General features: G+C 44.0%; 2 non-coding genes across 2 annotated transcripts; one reads left to right on the top strand and one right to left on the bottom strand.

Annotated features, from left to right (window-relative positions):
* Positions 1–7,152: 7,152 nt before the first annotated feature.
* Positions 7,153–7,290, bottom strand: LOC114809734. The gene has a single exon (XR_003757511.1). It is a non-coding gene; the product is annotated as a small nucleolar RNA SNORA7 (small nucleolar RNA).
* Positions 7,291–13,524: 6,234 nt separating this feature from the next.
* On the top strand, positions 13,525–13,662 carry LOC114809464. The gene has a single exon (XR_003757248.1). It is a non-coding gene; the product is annotated as a small nucleolar RNA SNORA7 (small nucleolar RNA).
* Positions 13,663–16,435: the final 2,773 nt, after the last annotated feature.

The following is a 16,435-nucleotide window of genomic DNA, read 5'->3' as shown; positions in this document are numbered from 1 at the left end:
AAATCATGAATCCAGACTCACGATCTGCAGTGGGGGTCATTGGAAGATTGGCAGTGCTGGGTACATAGTAAGCGCTTAACAAATACCATCATCATTATTATTATTGGCATGAGGCACGTGGTGAAAGATAGTTTAAAGATAGAGACGAATGACATGACAACGCAACAGTGTGAAGCAGTGTTGCCTAGTGGCAAGAACACGGGCTTGGGAGTCAGAGGATGTGGGTTCTAATCCCCGCTCCACCACTCATCTGCTCTGTGACCTTGGGCAGGTCACGTAACTTCTCTGTGCTTCGTTTGCTTCATCTGTAAAGTGGGGATTAAGACTATGAGGCCCATATGGGACAGGGACTGTGTCCAACCTGATTACCTTGTATCTACCCCAGAGCTTAGAGGAGTGCTTGGCACAAAGTAAGTGCTAAACAAATACTGAAATTATTCATTATTCATTAATTCATTCAATCATATTTATTGAGCGCTTACTGTGTGCAGAGCACTTTACTAAGTGCTTGGAAAGTACAATTCAGCAATAAAGAGAGACCATCCTTGCCCACACCAGGCTTACAGTCTAGAAGGGGGGAACAGGCATCAAAATAAGTAAACAGGCATCAATATAAATAAATAGAATTCTAGATCTATACATATATACATAAATGCTGTGGGACGCGGAGGAGTGGAAGAGCGAAGAGAGAGAGTCGAGGTGATGCGGAAGGGAGGGGGAGCTGAGGAAAAGGGGTGGTTAGTCTGGGGAGGCCTCATGGAGGAGGTGAGCCCTCAGTAGGGCTTTGAAGAGGGGAAGAGCGTTATTATTCTTATTACCAGCCATCTCTGGAACTGAATTTACATCACCAGCCTTTTTTAATCTACTTGATGTACTTATTTATTTCCACCACTCCAGTTCTAAATATTTTTATGCCTGCCTTTGATGTACAAGCTCCTTGTGAGCAAGGAATGAGTCCCGTCTTTGTTCTGTATTTCCCAAGTGCCTAGACAACGCACAGCACCCAGTGGCTGCTCAATAAATGCTATTACTACAACTGCTGTTACTGCTATTGCTATTATTACTATTACTATGCTATTACTATTTTTCAATGATTTATCTTGACGACTCCACTGATAAATATTCTTATATTGGTCTTTCTTATTCGATTTTCCTTCAGAAAGATTCAGATCCTGTTTCCCCACTGAAGAAACTCCAGTGGTTGCCCATCCACCTCCGCATCAGGTAAACACTTCTCACCAATGGCTTCAAAGCACTCAATCACCTTGACCCCTCCTACCTCACCTTGCTCTCTCAGAAGCAGCGGGGCTCAGTGGAAAGAGCCCAGGCTCAGGAGTCAGAGGTCGTGGGTTCTAATCCTCGCTCCGCCCAGCTGTGTGACTTTAGGTAAGTCATTTCACTTCTCTGGGCCTGTTACCTCATCTGAAATTGGGGATTAAAACTGTGAACCCTACGTGGGACAACCTGATCACCTTGTATCCCCCCAGCGCTTAGAACAATATTTTGCACCTAGTAAGCATATAACAAATACCACCATTATTACTCTCCTACTACAACCCAGCCCACACACTATGTTCCTCCAACACTAACCTTCTCACTATACCTCACTCTCATTTATCTCACCGCTGACCTCTCACTCATTCATTCAATCGTATTTATTGAGCACTTACTGTGTGCAGAGCACTGTAGTAAGCACTTGGAAAGTACATTTCAGCAACAGAGACGATCCCTACCCAACAATGGGCTCACAGTCTAGAAGGGAGGAGACAGACAACAAAACAAAACAAATAACAGGCATCAATAGCATTACTATAAATAAATAGAATTATAGCTATATAAACATCATTAATAAAATAGAGTAATAAATAATATATAAAAATATGCACAAGTGCGATGGGGAGGGGAGGTGGGAAGAGCAGAGGGAGGGAGGAGGGGCAATGGGGAGGGGAGGAGGAGCAGAGGGAAAGGGAGGGCTCAGTTTGGGAAGGCCTCCTGGAGGAGGTGAGCTCTCAGTAGGGCTTTGAAGAGGGGAAGAGGGTTAGTTTGGCAGATGTGAGGAGGGAGGGCATTCCAGGTCAGCGGTAGGATGTGGGCCAGGGGTTGACGGTGGTTCAGGCGAAAATGAGGGACCGTGAGGAGGTTAGTGGTAGAGGAGCGGAGGGTACGGGGTGGGCTGTAGAAGGAGAGAAAGGAGGTGAGGTAGGAGGGGTCCAGGTGATGGAGAGCTTTGAAGCCAAGAGTGAGGAGTTTTTGTTTCATTAGAAGGTAGATAGGCAACCAGTGGAGGTTTTTGAGGAGGGGAGTGACATGACCGGAGCGTTTCTGTAGAAAGATAATCCGGGCAGCAGAATGAAAAATAGACTGGAACAGGGAGAGACAGGAGATTGGAAGATCAGAAAGGATGCTGCTGCAGTAATCCAGTCAGGATACAGTGAGTGATTGTACTACAAGGTAGCGGTTTGGATAGAGAGGAAAGGGAGGATCTTGGCAGTGTTGTGAAGGTGAAAATGGCAGGTTTTGGTAATGGATTGGATGTGTGGGGTGAATCAGAGAGCAGAGTGAAGGATGACACCAAGGTTGCGGGCTTTTGAGGCGGGAAGGATGGTAGTGTCACCCACAGTGACGGGAAAGTCAGGGAGAGGGCAGGGTTTGGGAGAGAAGATAAGGAGCTCAGTCTTGGACATGTTGAGTTTTAGGTGGCAGGCAGACATCCAGGTGGAAATGTCCTGGAGGCAGGAGGAGATACGAGCCTAGAGAGAGGGAGGGATAACAGGGTAGGAGATGTAGATTTGGGTGTCATCTGTAGAGATGAAAGTTGAAGCCGCGGGAGAGAATGAGTTCACCAAGGGAGTGAGTATCCTACCTCTGGCCTGGAGAGCCCTCCCTCCTCATATCAGACAAATAATTTATCTCCCCCACTTCAAAACCTTATTGAAGACACATTTCCTCCAAGAAGCCTTCCCTGATTTTGCCCTCCTCCCCCTCCCCCACTCCCTTCTGCATTGCCCTGACTTACTCCCTTCATCCATTCTCCTCCCATCCCCACAGCACATACATATATATCTTTACATAGCTTTAATTAATTAATTTTTATAAATGTCTACCTCCCAGTCTAGACCGTGAGCTTGTTGTGGACAGGGAATGTGTCTGTTTGTTGTAATATGGTACTTTCCGAAGGATTTAGTAGAGTGCTTTGCACACAGTAAGCAATCAATAAATATGATTGAATGAATGAATGAATGAATGAATGAATGAGATTTCAAGTTCCTTGGGGGCAGGGAATGCTTAGTGTATGGCATCAAGTGAGCACTCAATAAATACTGAAACCACTACTTGTCATCTTAGGCCTTCGAGTCGCCTCTGACCCATAGTGAAGCCATTGACAGATCTCTCCCAGAACTCCCCACCTCCATCTACAATGGTTCTGGTAGTGTATCCATAGAGTTTTCTTGGTAAAAATACGGAATTGGTTTATCATTGCCTCCTTCCATGCAGTAAATTCGAGTCTTGGCTCTCAAACCTCTCCCATGCCGCTGCTGCCCAGCACGGGTGAGTTTTGACTTGTAGCAGATTGCCTTCCACTCGTTAGCCACTGGCCAAACTAGGAATGGAATGGATATGCTTCTACTTGACTCTCCCTCCCATAGTTAAGACTGGTAAAGTCCTGGAAACTCTCCACGTGTGACCTTGAGAGGGGAAACCCATTACTACTAGAAGGTGAATACAGTGCTGGGTTGGTGTTACTCCAGGGAAGTTTACCCTACTCTAGCCTTATGTCCAGGTCCACATAGTATTCATTCATTCACTCATTCATTCATTCATTCATTCATTCAATCAATCGTATTAACTGAGCACTTACTGTGTGCAGAACACTGTACTAAGTACTTATAGTAAAGGTTCTAGCCCCGTGAACTGTGCTGATCATGTTACACTGAGCTTTGGGCATATTGGATTTTTCACATCCTGTCAATGTCAGGCAAGATGTCATGAGATGGATTCAGCTGGACCCTGAAAATCCATTTTGTACTAAGCTCCTCTTACTGGTCGAGAAAAATAAGACATTTTTGAAAGATATGAGTTCTATCAAGGGTTAAGTAGTACCATATAATTGCACCACAAATAAAAGAGTGATAAATATTTGATCCCCTCTTTCTTTTCTGCATGGATTTCATGGATAGGTTTGTCACTAACAGGTGCATAGTTTGACAGAAAGCCCCATACCTGGAAAACATTACCAACCAGAAATAAAACCTCGAGCATGCGCCAGAGTTCAAATATGCTTAGGAAGATGCTTGAAAATGGTAATACTGAATAAAAGTGATGAAAGAGCCAATTTTCATATTGCAACTATTCAAATAAAGGCATGACAGAGACTCTGAGAGATGGAAAAATAATCTAGGTATCAGTGGATTGCTGAATGGATTGTTTAGGGAAAATAAGTAATGAAAAATTCCAGTAAAAAGGTTTCAGGTGAAGAAATTTTGGTAAGATGTATTTTTAAAACTGGTGATGCAGCTTGGCTGAGTGGAAAGGGCATGAGCCTGGGAGTCAGAGAATATGGGTTCTAATCCCAGCTTCTCCACTTTTGTACTGTATGATCTTGGGCAAGTCACTTACCATCTATGTGTTTTAGTTCCCTCTTCTGTAGAAGAGTGATTCAATGCCTGTGCCTTCTCCTACTTAGACTGTGAGCCTCATGTGGAACCTAATTCTCTTCTGTCTACCCCAATGCTTAGTACAGTGCTTAAATCATAGTAAATGCTTAACAAATACTTTTATTATCATTTTATGGTAGCCTATTTTTTTCACATAATTATCCTTAAAATTCAAAGATAGTTAATCACTGAGATCCCTAGATTGTAAGCTCTTCAAAAGGCAGGGATGATATCATGTCTTCCTATTCTACTGTACTCTCCCAAGTGCTTAATTCATTCAATAGTATTTATTGAGCGCTTACTATGTGCAGAGCACTGTACTAAGCGCTTGGAATGTACAAATCGGCAACAGATACAGTCCCTGCCCTTTGATGGGCTTACAGTCTAATCGGGGGAGACAGGCAGACAAGAACAATGGCAATTAATAGAGTCAAGGGGAAGAACATCTCATAAAAACAATGGCAAATAAATAGAATCAGGGTGATGTACATCTCATTAAACAAAATAAATAGGGTGATGAAGATATATACAGTTGAGCAGATGAGTACAGTGCTGAGGGGGTGGGACGGGAGAGGGGGAGGAGGAGAGGGAAGGGGGGAGAAGAGGGTTTAGCTGCGGAGAGGTGAAGGGGGAGGGTAGAGGGAGCAGAGGGAAAAAGGGGGGAGCTCAGTCTGGGAAGGCCTCTTGGAGGAGGTGAGCTTTAAGTAGGGATTTGAAGAGATAAGTAGAGGGGAAGAGAATTAGATTGTCTGAGGTGAGGAGGGAGGGCATTCCAGGACCGCGGGAGGACGTGGCCCAGGGGTCGACGGCAGGATGGGCGAGACCGAGGGACAGTGAGGAGGTGGGCGGGGGAGGAGCGGAGCGTGCGGGGTGGGCAGTAGAAAGAGAGAGGAAGGAGAGGTAGGAAGGGGCAAGGTGATGGAGAGCCTTGAAGCCTAGAATGAGGAGTTTTTGTTTTGAGCGGAGGTTGATAGGCAACCATTGGAGGTGTTTAAGAAGGGGAGTGACATGCCCAGAACGTTTCTGCAGGAAGATGAGCCGGGCAGCGGAGTGAAGAATAGACTGGAGCGGGGCAAGAGAGGAGGAAGAGAGATCAGAGAGAAGGCTGACACAGTAGTCTAGCCGGGATATAACAAGAGCCCATAGCAGTAAGGTAGCCGTTTGGGAGGAGAGGAAAGGGCGGATCTTGGCGATATTGTAAAGGTGAGACTGGCAGGTCTTGGTAATGGAATGTAGTCCTCTTAATGTAGTCCTTAATGTAATGCTTAATGTAGTCCTCTGCACATAGTAAGAATTCGCTAAATAATACTGGCTCTGCTGTTTGCCTGCTGTGTGATCTTGGGCAAGTCACTTCACTTCTCTGTGCCTCAGTTAATATCATCTATAAAATGGGGATTGAGACTGTGAGTCCCATGTGGGACAAGGACTATGTCCAACTCGATTTGCTTGTACCCACTCGAGTGCTTAGTACTGCACCTGGAAAATAGTAAGGGCTTAACAAATGCCATCGTTATAATTATTATTATTGATTAGTTGATTACTAATAGGGAAATTCACCCACCAGTGTGAGCACGACCAAAAGGGACAAATGAATTTTCCAGTGCAATGCAAGGCCAAATGCAATCCCAGACTACAAATCTGCCCCTTGTTAGGTTGTTTTCTGTAATGTTTGTAACACCTGATAGTTTTCCCTTTCATCTCCTAGTCTCGCCTTCCTTATAAAGTTGTTGTGCAAAAAGAACCACTCCTTTCTAAATTCCCTCAGCTGCCTACAGCTGCCTAGTTGTGTGTATCTTCTTTCATTGTGCACCAGTTTCGATTCCGCAAAACAAGAGCCACGAATGTCCAAGCACCCTCACTTTAATCAGATCTCAAGTAAGATGAGGCTGTAGGGATAGTGCTGCTTGGATGAAGAGGGGTGAGCCGCACAACAAAGGTGTGCAGCAGAAATACTAGAAGAGATGGGGAAAATCTGGCCACTTTCAAAACGGTTTCCCTTCCTCTTTGTTTCAGGTTAACTGCTAGAGAGAGCCTTACAGAGGGATTTGATCATGAGAAAGAGTGCCCCATTATATAGAACAGTGGAGGAAAAAGTCCTTGGGTTAAACTTTGTTGGAGTATGGCTATCTCCATTTGCCACTCATGCCAAAGAAAAACCTGTTTTGTGCTGCCTGTCATCTGGTTAAATCGAAATTTAACACCATAATGCCTGTTATATGGCTTAAAATGTGTGTGTGTGGGAGAGAGAGAGGGAGGGAGAAGGAGTGCTTCTTGTCTTATCTTATGTTGTCTAGTCATTTTTGATCCATAGCAACTCCATGGACACGTCTCCCAGAATGCACCACCTCCATCGGCAATCATTCTGGTAGTGTATCCACAGAGTTTTCTTGGCAAATATAAGGAAATGGTTTACTATTGCCTCCTTCCGTGCAGTAAACTTGAAACTCCACCCTCGACTCTCTCCCATGCCGCCGCTGCCCAACAGAGGTGAGTTTTGACTTGTAGCAAATTGTCCTCCACTCGCTAGCCACTGGCCAAGCTAGGAATGGAATGGACAGGCCTCGGCTTGACTCTCCCTCCCATAGTCGAGACTGGTAGAGTCCTGGAAACTCTCCAGGTGCCATCCTGAAAGGGGAAGAGTGCATCAGGCTACACTATATTCTGTATTCACTCAGAAACAACTGATAGTTTCACTTCAAGGATTTAGACATTCTCCGCTTGGGTGCAGGGGTTTGGAGAGGATTTTTTTTGAAGCTGCTTCCAGTTCTTTGATTTCCTGATGAGGTGATTTACATTTTAATAAGTAAATCCACACTACAGTTAAGCATATTTCTCATACTGTTCTCATCCTCCCTTCACTTCTTTTTATTGTTTTTCTTTTTTTTCATGTGTCGGCAATGGTGTTGCATACTAACGAGACAATTCTTAGCCCATCCCCATCCATTTATTTTCAGGTAATTAATTCAAATTTCTAGCATCTAACCAGAATGTTATGCAGGTAATTTGTGGTTCTGGTTAATTTTTCAGAACCCTGTGGTTATCAGCCAGCGAAAACTCATTGTGATGATGAGATGTCTCCAGCTGGCAGACAAGTTTTATTTCCAATGGAAATACCATCCCTTCATTAGAACCATTAAGTCCTTAGAGTTGCCAAGCTTCTTGTTATATCCTTCACTTTCCAATTGCAAATGGTTTGCAGCTCCTCAATTTTTGCCCCAGGAGTTCATTTCCTTCCCCTGAACGACTGTGAAACTGACAGGATTGGGAGTAATTTCTAGAATTCATATTGAGAGTGGCTCCACAGCTTCTTATTGACTCATTTGTATTTGGTCCAAAATCTCTTGCTTCCCTGTCTGTCTTCTCATTCTCTCCCTCCTCTTTCCTTTCTTTGTCCCACTTTCTTTCTGTCCTCCCTCCCATGCTTTTTCTTCCCCCTTCTTCTCCTGTTTCACCTTCTTTATTTCTCCTCCTCTCCAATGTCTCTGCCCATCCAAGCCTCTCCTCTCTCATTCTCTTCTCTCTCACCTCTCTTTCACATCTCTTTCCTCCTTTTGTCCCTTCTCTTCTCTCCTCTCCTCTCCCCCTTTCCCTCTGCCCCCTCTTTTCTTTCCTCTCACCATCTTGCTCTTCTCCTTCTCCTACCTTTAAACATAGTTTCAGTTGCACAGAATGGCAGCGGAGTACCCTGTGAAAACTAGAGCTAAATCTAATCAGATGATTCTTCAAGGTGGAAAAGAGCATATCTTTGGAATTAATGGGAAGAGACAAAGGTAATCAATCCACGGATTCTTTGTTCTGTCCACTTTGTACCAAAGGACACCCTGGAGAAAGACCTTCAGAGCAATTGAAGCCTGAAGCCTACTCATATAAAACTTAAAACTGCAACGTATGAAACTTATGAAAAATGGGACACTTCATGACCCGTAGAATCAACAAGAATTTAATAAAGTTAATCAGATCATCACCATTCAAGTACACATAAATTTGAATTGTTTTCTCATTACCAAGTGCTTGTCTCAATTATTGCAGGGAGAGCAATTTTCAAGTTAATGTTTGAGTCATTAGAAAATACAAAAGGCATTTCCATTAATTAGATGCAGCTCTGCTGCCTACTACTTTAGTGTTACCTTTTTTATGCAGAATTGGTTCAACACTCAAATTTATTGACGTGTGATTCTGTGGCATTATTTGTTTAGGGTTCACCCCATACCTGGTGGAATAAACTCATTAAGTGTAAATGAATAGTTATGGAGTCATCATCCAAAATGAGCCAGGGCCATTCTCTGGAGTGATTATAATGAATAGGAACTCAGCTGAAATAAAAGTCCCCATGAAGCTTACAGGTATTAGCTGGCAAGGTGTGCTAGCATTTATCGCATCAGGCAGAAAGGAGTTTTTTGTAAGAAGGAGTTTTGCTTATTTCCTTTGAAGAATTCCTTTGAAGAATTAGTGGATAGAATTCAGGCCTTGGGAGTCAGAAGGACCTGGGTTTTAATCCCAGATGCACCACTTCTCTGCTGTGTAACCTTGGGCAAGTCACTTCACTTCTCTGGCCTCAGTTCCCTCATCGGTAAAATGGGGATTAAGATTGCGAGCCCCATGCAGGACAGGGACAGATACAGACAACCTGTTTCCACCCCAGTGCCTAATACAGTATCTGGCACATAGTAAGCGCTTAACAACTACTGTAAAAAGAAAGGAAAAAAAAAAGAAAAAAATTGCAGTCAACTGTGTCCAGCTACTCAGTTAATTTCAGATTAATTTCCCAGTATTCTGGGCCATCTAATCATTTGGTATTTGCTAAATTCTCTGTGTCTAGGAGTGTACTAAGCTGGGATAGATATAGATAATCAGGTCCCATGTGGGGCTCACAGTCTAAGTAGGAGGGAGAGCAGGTATTGAATCCCATTTTACAGATGAGGTAATGGAGGCTCAGAGAAGTGGAAGTGACTTTTCCAAGGTCACACACAGTAGACAAGTGGTGGAGCCAAGAACAGAACCCAGGTCCTCTGACTCCCAGGCCCACGATCTTTCCACTAGACCATGCTACTTCTCTATATATCATTCCCTCAGCCAACTATAGCTCTGATAGTCTTACATACAACCTCCTCAGCACTCAATAATAATAATGCCATTTTTTAAACACTGTTCTAAGATCTGGGGGGATACAAGGAGATCAGGTTGTCCCACATGGGGCTCACAGTCTTAATCCCCATTTTACAGATGAAGTAACTGAGGCACAGAGAAGTTAAGTGACTTGCCCAAAATCACACAGCAGACAAGCGACGGAGCCAGGATTAGAACCCATGACCTCTGACTCCCAAGCTCGTGCTCTTTCCACTGAGCCATGCTGCTTCTCTAAGTATATATGTGTACTAAATTATTTACTTTGACCACTCCTGTAAATATTTTTTATGTGTGTTTTTCTCATTTGAGTGTAAGTTCCTTGTAGTCAGGAAACAGGTCACTTCTTTATTCTGTATTTCCAAAGAGTCTATTACAATGCACTGCACCAAATGGGTATTTAATTATGACTACTTTTTCTTCTGAACTCCTGGGAAGCCAAGAAGAAAGATGATGTAGAATCATGACATCCCATTGTTGAAACTCACACTGGCGAGGCTTGTCAGATCTCCGGATTTGTTATCGCATGCAGGAAAAGACGTTCTGCAAAGGTCATGATGACTGTCAAATTTCCACCCTGAAAATTAATGAGAAATGAATACTGAAACATTGGAGACAACTGGAAAAATCTGAACCTCTCCTTTAACCATAATGAACAAATGGTACTAGATAGACCTGCATTCTCCTTCTTAAAAGAAAATGCCAACACTAGAGCAAAATCATTTAAAACTATATCACGCACATGGTTGAAGGGGCAAGTAAAAAAATATAGAGAAAAGGTCTGTCAGAAATATGTAATGGAAAATACCTGTGAGTGATAGGAAATAATACCACTTCTTTAATCCCTCCCTCTCCTCCAATTCTCTCCTTGACCCTCTCCAACCTGGCCTACATTCCCTTCACTCCACTGAAACCGCATTTTCAAAGGTCACCAATGATTTCCTTTTTGCCAAATCCAATGGCCTCTTCTCCATCCTAATGCCCCTTTGACCTCTCAGCTGCCTTCGACCGTAGACCACCCCCTTCCCCTGGAAACGTTATCCAATCTTGGCTTCACTAAACACTGTCCTCTCCTGGTTATCTGGTGACTTAATAATACTAACAATAATAATGATAGTATTTGTTAAGCACTTACTGTGTGCCAGGCACTGTATTAAGCATGGAGGTAGATACCAGAAAATTGAATTGGACACAATCCCTGTCCCATGTAAATCCTAAATCCCCATTTTACATGACCTTCTGACTCCCAGGTCCGTGCTATACCCACTGCACCATGCAGCTGAGTCTCTTCTGTGAGCTCCTACTCTGCTTCCTAACCCCTAAATGTGGGAGTCCCTCAAAGCTCAGTTCTGGGTGTCCTTTTATCCTCCATCTACACTGACTCCCTCGGAGAACTCATTCACTCCCCTGACTTCAACTACCACCTCTATGCAGATGCTTCCCCAGTTCCCCATCCATCTCCTTTTCTGCAGCCTCACATTTCCTCCTTCCTTCAGGACATCTTTACTTGGATGTCCTGCCTACACCTCAACCTCGACATGTCCAAAGCAGAACTACCAATCTTCCTATCCAAACCTCCCCTTGATCTTCCCTTCACTGTAAACAGCACCACCATCCTTCCTGTCTCCCAAGCCCATAACCTTGGCCTTAACCTTGACTCATCTCTCTCATTCAACCCAAATATTCATTGTGTCCCTGAATCCTGTCAGTTCAACCTTCACAGCATTGCCAAAATCTGCCTTTTCTTCTCTACCCAAACTGGGGTTCTTTAACTTCATTCAGGGAAGGGCCCGCCCGCCTCCCGGCCCTCTGCGTTTGCTTGCCCGGGGAGGATTAGATGGCGTGGGGCCCTTCGGGGACGTCCTCTTCCTCACTGAGAACGAGACCGGCACTGGATCATTTACGTGCTTAACGATCTCCTTGGATTTCATCGTAGATTTCCTCCTGCCGGGGAGGGGACCCCTAAAGCCCCCCGTGGCGACTCCTCTCGGCCCCGCCGGAAAGAGCACGGGCTTTGGAGTCAGGGCTCATGAGTTCGAATCCCAGCTCTGCCACTTGTCGGCTGTGTGACTGTGGGCAAGTCACTTCACTTCTCTGTGCCTCAGTTCCCTCATCTGTAAAATGGGGATTAAGACTGTGAGCCCCACGTGGGACGACCTGATTCCCCTATGTCTACCCCAGCGCTTAGAACAGTGCTCGGCACATAGTAAGCGCTTAACAAATACCAACATTATTATTCAATCCATGGTCTTGATTACTGCATCAACCTCCTTCGCTCTTCTAATGTCAACCTACTCTCTCTATCTCCATCTTGTCTGTCTCGCTGGCAACCTCTCACCCACTTCCTGTATCTGACCTGGAACATTCTCCCTCTTCATGTCCAACAGACGATCACTCTTCCCATCTTCAAAACCCTATTAAAAGCACTTCTCCTCCAAGAGGACTTCCTTGATTTACCCCTCATTTTCTCTTCTTCCACTGACTTCTCCATCATCCTTGAACCTGGATTGCATCTTTTATTCACTCCCCCCTCAGCCCCACAGGACATATGTACAAATCTGTAATTCCTATATTTATATTAATGTCTATCTCCCCGTCTGGACTGTAAGCACAATGTGGGCAGGGAACGTGTCCATCATCTCTGTTATATTGTACTCTCCAAAGTGATTAGGGCAGTGTTTTACACACAGTTAGTGCTCAAAAATACGATTGATTGACATAGGTTGATTCTCTGGAGATTATATCATTAGCTTTAGTTTAACTAGGCTTAATTCACTTAAAACCATGTGCTATTTCTGATTTAAACCTAGGTGTCTTAAAGAATATCTAATATCTTAATCTGTAGACTATTTTTCTACTCTTAAAAATTCTTATAGATGAGGATGTTTTCTGAAATTCATCAGTCTGGGAGTTCAAAAATATGATAATGTTTATATATCATATGCCTATGTCTCTACAGGTTGGCCTGACTGGGGTGATTAGTCCTAGGAGTTTACTACTATGGCACATTTTTGGAGATTATGATTCGCAATATTGAACAATAAAGAATAGTTTATTCTTCCCCTCCAGTTTCCATGTGCCCCTTTTCAGTTTATCACAGAGCAGTTTTATGGGTAATCCTATTGTCATCCATTCTTTGCCTGGGTTCCCTTCAACCAAGCTATGGGGCTGTGAGCCCTCTTTCCAAATTGATGAGTTGGCCATATTCTAGACATTGTTATGGATAATTTGTCCCACCTTGTGATGTTGAGTAGATTCGTAAGGGACACAAGGGAAAACAGGTCAAGAAGTGGACATGTTTTCTATCATAGAGGTAGTCTCACAGCTACATAGAGCCAAGAAGCGTTGTGGTCTAGTGGAAAAGGATGGGCATGGGGCAGAGGACTTAGTTTCTATGCCTGGCTCAGTCACTTGCCTGCTCTGTGACTTTGGGCATGTCACTTAACATTTTTTAAACTGTGAACCCCTCATGAGAGAAGGACTGTATCCAACCTGATAATCTTGTTTCTACCCCAGTGCTTAATACAGTGCTTGGTACATACCAATCCGTGGTATTTATTTAGCACTTACTGTGTACAAAGTGCTGTACTAAATACTTGGGAGAAAGTACTGTATGACAGGATTGGTAAACACGTTCCCTGCCCACAATGACCTCGCAATCTAGAGGGGATGCTTAGTAAACACTAAACTAATACCACAATATTGATAATGATGATAATGATAATAATTATAGTAATAATAATAACACCTCTCAGAATCTTACCTGGAGAGTTTCCAGTACTGTACCAGGCTCGACTATGAGAGGGAGAGTCAAGCAGAGACATATCCATTTCATTCCTAGGTTGGGCAGTGGCTAGCGCGTGGAAGGCAATCTGCTACAAATCAAAACTCACCTGTGCTGGGCAGCAGCGGCATGGGAGAGAGTTGAGGGCAGAGACTCAGGTTCACTATGTGGAAGGAGCCCGTGGTAAACGGCTTCTGTGTTTTTACAAAGAAAACTTTATGGATACACTACCAGAATGATTGCAGATTAGAGGTGGGGCTTTCTGGGAGAGAATGTGTCCATGGTGCCGCTATGGGTTGGACATGATTTGACAGCATAATAATAATGTTGGTATTTGTTAAGCGCTTACTATGTTCAGAGCACTGTTCTAAGTGCAGAGGTAGATGCAGGGTAATCAGGTTTTCCCACGTGAGGGTCACAGTCTTAATCCCCATTTTAAAGATGAGGTAATTGAGCCACAGGGAAGTTAAGTGACTTGCCCACAGTCACACAGCTGCCAAGTGTCAGAGCTGGGATTCAAACCCACATCCTCTGACTCCCAAGCCCGGGCTCTTTCCACTGAGCTACGCTGCTTCTGGGCTCATATTGAGCTTAATTCACCACTGGTTTTTTTATGGTGTTTTTGAGCACTTACTATGTGCCAGGCACTGTACTAAGAGCTGGTGTAGATATCCTGACTCTGCCCCTTGTCAGCTGTGTGACTGTGGGCAAGTCACTTCACTTCTCTGTGCCTCAGTTCCCTGATCTGTAAAATGGGGATGAAGCCTGTGAGCCTCACGTGGGACAACCTCATTCCCCTGTATCTACCCCAGCGCCTAGAACAGTGCTCTGCACGTAGTAAGCACTTAACAAATACCAACATTATTATTAGTACAGTGCTCTGCACATAGTAAGCACTCAATAAATACGATTGAATGAATACAGTGTAATCAGATTGGTACAGTCACTGTTGATGTGCTCAGCTTGTCAACTGGCCAAAACCCATGCTGGTCCTTTTTTTCTTATTTCTCTTTGTTTAGCCATGAATCACAGTGGTAGTGACTTGGCTTGGTAACAGAATTGGGTAACAACGTTAAATTTGGTGCTGCCAGCAAAAATGTATGGTTACGTGCAGTCAATCATATTTATTGAACACTTACTTGTGCAGAGCATTGTACTAAGCACTTGGCTTATTAAACAAACCCATTTCCTGACCATAAAGAGCTTATAGTATAGAGGGGGACACAGAGAGTAATATGCATAAATAAATTACAGATATGTACATAAATGCTCTGGGGCTGGAAGGGGGGGATGAATAAGGGAGTAAGAAAGGGCAAGGCAGAAGGGAGTGGGAGAAGAGGAAAGGAGGGCTTAGTCAGGGACGGCCTACTAGAGGAGATGTGCCTTCAATAAGGTTTTGAACGGGTAGGGGGAGAGCTCACCTCCTCCAGGAGGCCTTCCCAGCTTGAGCTTCCCCTTTCTCTCTGCTCCCCCGCCCCTACCCCCCACCCTCTGCTCTTCCCCTCCCCTCAGCACAGTGCTCTTTTGTATATATTATTTACTTTACTATTTATTTTGTTAATGAGGTGTACATCTCCTTGATTCTATTTATTTTGATGATGTTGTCTTGTTTTTGTTTTGTTCTGTTTTGCTTTCCTGTCTCCCCCCTTTAGACTGTGAGCCCGCCACTGGGCAGGGATAGTTTCTATCTGTTGCCGAATTAAACATTCCGAGCGCTTAGTACAGTGCTCTGCACATAGTAAGCGCTCAATAAATACTATTGAATGAATGAATAATAATATTCATATTTGTTAAGCGCTTACTATGTGCAGAGCACTGTTCTAAGTGCTGGGAGAGATACAGGGTAATCAGGTCATCCCACGTGAGGCTCACAGTTAATCCCCATTTTACAGATGAGGTAACTGAGGCACAGAGAAATTAAGTGATGAATAATGTCTGTCAGATTTAAGGAGGGAAGGTGTTCCAGGCCAGAGGCAGGAGGTGGGCAAGAGGTTGGTGGCGAGTTAGACAAGATAGAGGTATAGTGAGAAGATTGGCCTTAGAGGAGCAAAGTGAGCAGGCTGGGTTGTAGTAGGAAGTAGTAAAGCCAATGGTAAGAAGTTTCTGTCTGATGCAGAGGTGGATGGGCAACCACTGGAGTTTTTTGAAGAGTAGGGTAGCATGTCCTGAATGTTTTTGTAGAAAAATGTTCCAGGCAGCAGAGCAAAGTATGTACTGGAATGAGGAGAAACAGGAGACAGGGAGGTCAGCAAGGAGATTGATAAAGTAATCAAGGTGGGATACGTGCATAGTTTCCTAGTGTAAACTATACCTAACTTCTGTCTTCAGACTTTTTGCCAATCCAAGATGTTGTCCTGAATCTGGGATTTGTATGTGAGCCTCAAGAACAGTCATCCACAATTAGCAATACCTGAAGGACTGTGCCAAGGACTTTTGATGAGGATTGCAGCCTGTTGAGTTGGATGAGACTCTCAGTTTATCACAAGCATAATCGATTCCAGCTTCTAGAGCCCTTGTTCCCTCCTCAAGCTGGTCGGATGGAACCAGATTAATAATAATAATAATGTTGGTATTTGTTAAGTGCTTACTATGTGCCAAGCATTGTTCTAAGCACTGGGGTAGATACAGGGTAATCAGGTTGTCCCACATGAGGCTCACAGTCTTAATCCCCATTTTACAGATGAGGTAACTGAGGCACCGAGAAGTTAAGTGACTTGCCCAAAGTCACACAGCTGACAGGTGACAGAGGCGGGATTAGAACCATGACCCCTGACTCCTAAGCCTGTGCTCTTTCCACTGAGCCACGCTGGATTCATCAAACTGCACCGATCACACACATTGCCTTTACTCCACTGTTGTCAGGGAGAGAGTC

Source organism: Ornithorhynchus anatinus, chromosome 2 (genome assembly GCF_004115215.2).
Source record: "Ornithorhynchus anatinus isolate Pmale09 chromosome 2, mOrnAna1.pri.v4, whole genome shotgun sequence".
NCBI classification, from domain to species: Eukaryota; Metazoa; Chordata; class Mammalia; order Monotremata; family Ornithorhynchidae; genus Ornithorhynchus; species Ornithorhynchus anatinus.
The sequence above is the reverse complement of the archived record's forward strand: the minus strand, read 5'-3'. Positions and strand labels throughout refer to the sequence as shown.